The sequence below is a fragment of the Rana temporaria genome, chromosome 2 (assembly GCF_905171775.1).
Source record: "Rana temporaria chromosome 2, aRanTem1.1, whole genome shotgun sequence".
Lineage (NCBI taxonomy): Eukaryota > Metazoa > Chordata > Amphibia > Anura > Ranidae > Rana > Rana temporaria.
The window spans coordinates 385,181,554-385,190,208 of NC_053490.1; positions in this window are offsets into that span (position 1 = coordinate 385,181,554).

Below are 8,655 nucleotides of genomic sequence, written 5' to 3' on the forward strand. Positions count from 1 at the left end.
TAATTAATATCTGGCATTTCTGCTGGGTCTTGTAGTACACTGCTGCAGAATGTGTGTAGGAGAGTCCCAGGTTACTGGATGTTGAAGAGTCCGTGCAGGTTTGAGGATGAGTGCAGTGGGCTGAAGGCTCACACCTTGCTTACACAGGGAGACAGAGATCTGTGGTCAGAGAGCTGACAGGTGAGAAGGTCTGCAATGGCTCCTGGGCTTGAGGGTATGGGATGGTTGTTCACAGGTGACGGCAGGCATCCGAGAGAATAACCGAACACCCTGCCGTCATCTGTGGGGAATTTAAATAGCCCCGATTTCGCGGGGAAAACGGGAAGGACGCTGAGTCGCACTTCCGCGTTCCAGCTTGGAACGCAGACGTCCGTGCACCGGAAGTGACGCGGACGTCTTGCAGAACGGAGCGCAGCTGCTGGGACAAGGCACAGCTGCGCTCGTTCTGCGAACAGTAACATCAGAGATGTTACACCATTACACTATGTCTCCATAAGACACATATAGCCACGGACCGGGCCCGACCCCACTTTTTCCTAATTGGCCCACTGACTGTGATTGACAGCAATTGGAGCCAACAGCTCCAGATGATGTCTCAGCCAATGAGGAGAGAGAGACCCGGAACAGCTGAAGCTCCTGTATACATTACTGGATTGAGAGGGGACTTAGTTTTCAGTCTTAGAGCCAGCAGAGGACAGATGCAGCATCCATCTAGGTATAATTCTTGGGGGGGGGGGGGGAATGCCAAACTTCTCTTTTAACAACCACTTTAACCCTCGCAGTGTGTGTGCTTCTGGGTTACTGCAAGGTTATTTCTTACAATCCCAGAGTTGAGCTTCAAGTGGTTGTAAATCCCATTTATACAATTTGAACTAAGCACATATATCTGTAGTATTTACTTAGCTCTCTCCAAAGCTCTAAGTGTTGTTTCTCTCTGGTGCTTTGTTCCTCTATTATCAGCATGAGTCACTTCTGACAAGTTCTCTGACACATGAAATAACATGAGCTAAAAATGTGTCAGGGAGGGAGCTTAGATAAGCAGGAGATAAGCAGAGAGCTTGTCTATTCAGAATACAGCTTATGTTCCTTAATTCCTTTGTCTATGTAGAGGGGGGGGGGTGTCCCTTTCCTCCAATCAGCTTTCACACAGTGTAAGTGCAGTCCCCGATCCACCCCTATGTGCTGCTGAAAGATGAAGAAAGATTTTTAACACACTCTGCACTTTTGAAAGGGTGTAGAAAGGGGAAGACAGCAGATATGCAAGTAAAACTTATGTAGGAGGATTTGTTTCCTCTCTGTGTATCATCTGAAGCTTTCACTTCACTGGGTATATGTGAGGGTTTACATCCACTTTAAATAAAATTCTACATTCACCTTTTTTCATCCTTTGTTAGATCACTGATTACATGCACTTCAGTGACCGCTCTATGGCATTTCTCAGAGTCGTTTTCCTAATGTTGACAATAGTGAACCATTGGCTGAAGAAGTAACCAATGAGCTGTTTCGAAATGCGTCCCGCCTCTCTAACACACTTCCTGTCCACTTCCTGTTTGTGTTCCATGCTGGTTTTTGTCTCGCTTCCTCTGACGTCATCCCCAGGCTCCAGCATTATTGTGTCCTTTGAACATTCACAGCACAAGTCGGCTGTTATCTCGTTGACTTCCCTGGAAGCTTTACCATCACAGACTGGGACTGCCCTGCCACTGGAACATCTCCTGGATGCACTTACCTGCTACATGCCTGTTTCATCTACTATCTTGTAATTTTTTTAACCCATTTAGGGGATACTAAAAGTTTTATACTTCTGCACTTTGAGGCGCCTTGTTTGTTTTTCTGTTACAATAGTGAACCAAGTCTATGCAATGTATGTCAGCGCACAGGTTGTAGGGCCAGATTCACAGAAGAAATACGCCGGAGTATCTACTGATACTCCGGCGTATTTTCAAATTTGCCGCGTCGTATCTTTCGGATCGTAGGTGTAATACTTCGTAGGTGTAATACTTCGGCGCCTACTCGGTGGAGTTCGCGTTGTTTTCTGCGTCGGGTATGCTAATTAGCTGTTTACGGCGATTCACGAAGGTACGCGCGGCCGTCGCATTCTCTTACGCCGTCGCTAGTCGGCTTTTCCCGGCGTATAGTTAAAACTGCTATTTCTTGGTCTATCTTTAGACTTGCCATGTTAAAGTATGGGCGTCGTTCCCGCGTCAAATTTTAATTATTTTTTTTTGTGTAAGTCGTCCGTGAATAGGAAAGGACGCAACTCACGTCGACGTTCAAAAAATTACGTCGGTGCGACGTCATTTCGCGCAAAGCATGGCGGGAAATTTCGAAACGGAGCATGTGCAGTACGTTCGGCGTGGGAACGCGCCTAATTTAAATGATCCATGCTCCATTTAAATTAGGCGGGCTTGCGCCGGACGGATTTACGCTACGCCGCCGCAAGTTTACAGGCAAGTGCTTTGTGAATCAAGCACTTGCCCGTAAAACTTGCGGCGGTGTTACGTAAATGCAATACGTTACGCCACCGGAATTCTACCTGAATCTGGCCCGTAGTGTCTATAAATAGAGCATGTGACAAAGTGACAATGTGGGAGAACAATTGGGTGACAAGGACAAGGTGGTAAAGCTCATGAAATTTTAGTGATTAGGTTTATATGCACTTTAGGGATTATCTAAAAGTAAGCATGTGAATTCACAATAAACATATCAACCTCTAATCGTAACAAATGTAACCTCTATCTGGAACAATCTGACCATTAGCAACATTTCTTTTAAGTCTTAACGTATCATGATACAATGACTAATACCTGACTTATGCTTCCTTAAAGCACTGAAACCATACTTTCCATCATATGACATACACGTCATATGACATTACGCTTTGTATGTTTGTGGATTTGATAAAGACATTCCATCTCTGGTTATTAACTACAGTAAGCTTCCGACTATGTTGGAACTGGTCAGACTGGTTTGCCAATAACTCACACAGGTCAGGTGAATGGGCCTGTGCTGTTGGTATACTCCGTTCTTTAACACACCCAAAGGAAAAAAAGTATGACACTTCTCTCCAAGAACCATTTAGTATATTGTATTCCTGTATATTACACCAAGATGTCATCTGAACTACTAAAATCCATTTAAAGAATAATTATCAGCAAACTTCAGGTTACTCTGGAAAATGGATTATTAGATAAGAACATTAAAAAAGTGCATTCTTGATTAAAAGGCATAGGGATGGTCTCTAAAAACATAGGGCCAGATTCACAAAAGAGATACGACGGCGTATCTCCTAAAACGCCGTTGTATCTCTGTGATCCACCCGTCGTATCTATGCGGCTGATTCATAGAATCAGTTACGCATAGATAGCCCTAAGATCCGACAGGAGTAATTGACTTACACCGTCGGATCTTAGGATGCAATTCTAGGCCGGCCGCTAGGTGGCGATTCCATTGCGGTCGGCGTAGAATATGCAAATGACTAGTTACGGCGATTCACGAACGTACGCTTTACCCGTCGCTCTAAATTTACTAAGGCTGCCCTCTAGGTGGCCTAGCCAATGTTAAGTATGGTCGTCGTTCCCGCGTCAAAATTTTAAAATTCAAGTTGTTTGCGTAAGTTGTTCGTGAATGGCACTGGACGCCATTTACGTTAACGTCGAAACCAATGACGTCCTTGCGACGTCATTAAGCGCAATGCACGTCGGGTAATTTGACGGACGGAGCATGCGCAGTACGTTATGCGCGGGAACGCGCCTAATTTAAATGGTGCCTGCCCCATTTTAATTAGGCGGGCTTGCGCCGAGCGGATTTACGTTACACCACCGCAAGTTTACAGGTAAGAGCTTTGTGAATCAGACACTTACGCTGTAAACCTGCGGCGGTGTAGCGTAAATGGGATACGTTACGCCGCCGCAGCGTAACGTATTTGTACCTGAATCTGGCCTATAATTTTTTTTTAAAAATACAGTGTTCCAGGTTACTTTAACAATTATATCAAACATTTCAGTGGCAGTATGAATAGAAACTTTCTGAAGATTATCTTGGAAGTGTCTTTTGGTCACAACCCACAGCAAATGCAAAGAACACATGAGAAGTGACTGTGGCAGTAACATAACGACAAACTTTCAAAAGTGAGACAGATAGACACCTTTTAGAACCAAAGGACAACAACCCTGCTATGCCTCCAGTTACGTGGACCTATAAGCAGGGCTCAAGTCCTGTGGGAACGGACTTCCTGCACTTTTTTCACAGCAGGAACTCAGTTCCCTTTGCAGGACTAGAGCAGCTGAGAGCAGTCGAGCCGCCCGAGCCAATCCTTCACTAAGCGGCAATGCCCAGCTCGAGTCACTGTCAGAACTTGCCTCTTTCTAAATCCCGCGATAACTCGCAGCAGACCTCCACAATGTCTCCTGGGAACAATGACAAAAGCTCCCAGGAGACATTGCGGCATCGAGGAAGTGACGGAATACCCGCACACTACCCGATGAATCCATATACAGGAAGCGGCCAGTAACATAAAGGATTACTAAGTGGATCGGAAAAAAAAACATGCGGTTTAGTAATTATGCATATGAGCGTATCATTTTTTAATTTTTTTTGGTGGGGGGAGTGGATCTTGGATGGGAGTTCCCACACTTTTTTCCTCAGGACTTGACCCCTGCCTATAAGGATTGATATACAAAAAAAAATGGTTAAACCTCCCCAAGTGCTTTTATTATTATTACCATACTTTTTTCCTTTTTTACAGGGATTTCAAAATGACAGATTAAATTATTTAAAGGTTGAATGAAAGATTTGGAGCAGTGTAACACTTTTAGTTGTTAAATATTACAATGTAAGTGTTAACAAACAGGCCCCTCTGATGCCTCCTGTATAGAATTGTATTGTAACTGTACTGTCTGCCCTCATGTTGTAAAGTGCTGTGCTAAGAGCCGGTTCACACTGGGGCGACTTGCGATCCGACTTCATGTCGCCTCAAGTCGTCCCAAGTCGCGCTGTAGAGAAAAACAATGGAAGTGAATGGGAGCAGTGTTAATACACACGACTCAAGGCGATCCGACTTCAGAAAAGGTTCCTGTACTACTTCAATCCGACTTGTAGGCGATTTGTACCCATTGATTTCAATGGAAGTCACCTCAGAAGTCGGATCACTGTCTTATCTGAAGCTACTTTCCAGGAAGATAACATACATTTCTCAGGGAAACATCTCCTGCACCCCTCCCTCCCCCTCCCTCTCCCAGAGCTGATTGTTGTTTTATTGGCCACTGGAAAGTCTCCTGTCCTGGAGACGACTTCAAGTTGTGTTGTAAATCGCCCCAGATCGCCCTGTGGTTCATGTTCAAGTCGTGTCGGAGTCGCCTCTGAAAGTCGCGCTGGAAGTCGTGTCGCCCTAGTGTGAACCGGCTCTGACTGTTCTATTTAAATCCTGTAAAATAATCATAATAAAAAAAAAGCCCCACACCAGAGTTAAATAAAAATGTTCCTTTCAACTGGTCCTTCCACACTGCATACACTAATGCCGCGTACAAACGATCAGAATTTCCGACAACAAATGTTCGATGTGAGCCTTTGGTCGGTATATGCTTCATCAGACATTTGCTGTCGAGGAAAACGGTCGTGTGTACGTTTTTCATCGAGGAAACCGCCGAGGAAACTCAACGGGGAAAAAAGAGAACAAGTTCTCTTTTTCCTCGACGGGAGTCTCAATTTCCTCGTCATGTTCCTCGTCGGGCTGGTTTTCGACGAGAAACGCAAGCGTGTGTATGCTAAGAAACCCGCGCATGCTCAGAATAAAGTATGAGACAGGAGCGCACCTTCGGTAAAAGTAGCATTTGTAATGGAGATAACACATTTTTCACGCTGTAACAGACTGAAAAGTGCAAATCGTCTCTTACCAAACTTTTACTTAACACGCAGTAACATGAGATTAGCAAAAGCAGCCCCAAGGGTTGTGCCAGTGGAATCGAACTTCCCCTGCCATTGTATGTGTTGTACGTCACCGCGTTTGAGAACGAGGAGATTTTGTCTTGACCGTGTGTACGCAAAGCAAGCTTGTCGAGTTCCTCGACAAGCCTAACAAGGAACTCGTCGAGGAAAACGATGTGTATTTTCCGACGAGTTCCTCGGTCGTGTGTACGAGGCCTCACAGTACACAGAATATGGAAATGCAATTATTTTAGTAAATATAAACTGCTAAATACCCTTTCTCATCAGCAGTATATAGCAGTCTTGTGACTTCTATCAGTATCCAGACGAGCACTTGTTAAATAAATACCAAAAAATGTTTAAATGGCTATTAAAGATAAACATCCTCACCTGTGATCTGTTTGCTTGTAACTAGTGTGTTTCTGGATTCTGAGTCATGGGGAAAGCAAAAGAAATGTCAAAGGATCCGTGGGAAAAGGTAGTTGAACTGTATAAAACAGGAAAGGGATATAAAAAGATATCCAAGGAATTGAGAATGCCAATCAGCAGTATTCAAACTCTAATCGAGAAGTAGAAAATGAGTTGTTCTGTTGAAACCAAACCACGGTCAGGTAGACCAACTACAACTTCAGCCACAACTTCCAGGAAAATTGTTCGGGATGCAAAGGAAAACCCACAAAAATAACTTCAGGTGAAATAGAGGACTCTCTGAAAACATGTGGTGTGGCAGTTTCAAGGTGCACAATAAGGAGGCCTCTTGAAGAAAGATGGGCTGCTTAGTCGAGTCACCAGAAGAAAGCCATTACTACGCAAATGCCACAATGTATTCTACATACAATACGCCAAACAGCACAGAGACAAGCCTAAAACCTTCTGGCACAAAGTCGTTTGGAGTGATGAGACCAACATTTTGCTTTTTGGCCACAACCATAAACGCTACATTTGAAGAGGAGTCAACAACGCCTATGATGAAAGATACACCATACCTACTGTGAAACACGGAGGTGGATCGCTGATGATTTGGGAATTTGTGAGCTACAAAGACACAGGAAATTTGGTCAAAATTGTTGGCAAGATAAAAAAATACTGGAGGAACATTTGCATTCATCAGCCAGGAAGTTGCGCATGGGACGTACTTGGACCTTCCAACATGACAATGATCCAAAACACAAGGCCAAGTCGACCTGTCATTGGCTACAGCAGAATAAAGTGAAGGTTCTGGAGTAGCCATCTCAGTCTCCTGACCTCAATATCATTGAGCCACTCTGGGGAGATCTCAAACATGCAGTTTGTGCAAGACAGACCAAGACTTTACAGAAACTGGAGGCTTTTTGCCAAGAGAAATGGGCAGCTTTGCCATCTGAGAAGATAAAGAGCCTCATCCACAAATACCACAAAAGACTTCAAGCTGTCATTGATGTTAAAGGGGGCAATACACGGTATTAAGAACTGGGGTATGTAAACTTTTGATCAGGGTCATTTGGCTAGTTTCTCTTGTTATTATGATTTAAAAATAGTAAACACAGTTTATTGATAATAAATGGCTTCAGCCAAACACTAACCATGAGTGAAAGAAAAGTTTTGTGTTATTCATATTCTCTGAAAAATGGCCATGAAATCATGAATTCTGCCAGGGTATGTAAACTTATGAGCACAATTGTAGATGCAGACTTGGCCGCGGGATGACGTCCTACACGTGAAACCTCGTCCTATACGTATGTTACGTCCAAACACTGGGACTTCCTCAGTAGGGGAGGAGTCAGGTCAACTACCCACCTGGTTAAAGCTTGTAGGAGTTTTCATTCTGCTCTGACTGTCTTTCAAGGCTGCATGACCCCTGACTTTCTGTCTGAACAGTGCTGATTGGCCCTGTGCTGATCACATGCACCCTCCCAAAAAAACCTCTCTAGCAATACACACCAAACTGAGCATGTGCAGAGTGCACCCATGGCTCTGTTTTATCAGGAGATGGATTGGAGACAGTAAAAGAAGGGGAGGATCAGAGCAGACAGGATCAATCAACCTTAGGTTCTACAGTGAGTATACTAAGTATGCTTTACTGCATATACAGACTGATTTAACTGTTGTGGGTTTAGTAACACTTTAACTATGTTGAAATGGCTTAACAGCTTAAAGTGATTGTAAAGCTCTGTATTTTTTTTAAAACATGGTATACTTACCTCCTCTGTACAAGGGTTTTGCACATAGTGGCCCTGACCCTCGCTCCTGGCTCCTCCTCCTTTCGAGTGCCTCCACGGAGAGCTGCTTTCCCTGGAGGGCACACGTGCAGGTGCACTGCCGAGTCCTGCTGCTGCGTCCATTGACACAGACCGCAGTAATCGGCCACACCACAGGCTCCTGTGTCACTGGATTTGATTGACAGCAGCAGGAGCCAATGGCTTTCACTGCTATCAATCTATCTAATGAGGACCCGAGACAGCGGCTGGAGATGCTGTGCTCATCCCTGTCTCTGGAACAATCGGGTTCAGGTAAAAGGGGGGGGGGGGTGCTGCAGTACAAAAGGTTTTCACCTTAATGCATAGAATGCATTTAGGCAGTGGTTCTTAACTCCTGTCCTCAGGACCCACTAACAGGCCAGGTTTGCAAGATAACTGAAAAACATCACAGGTGATATAATGTGTTTCTTAGTGATTGCAGTATTCTAGTCTGCATCTCCCCAAGGTAATACTTATGCCTCGTATGCACGATCCAAAAACCGGACGACAGATC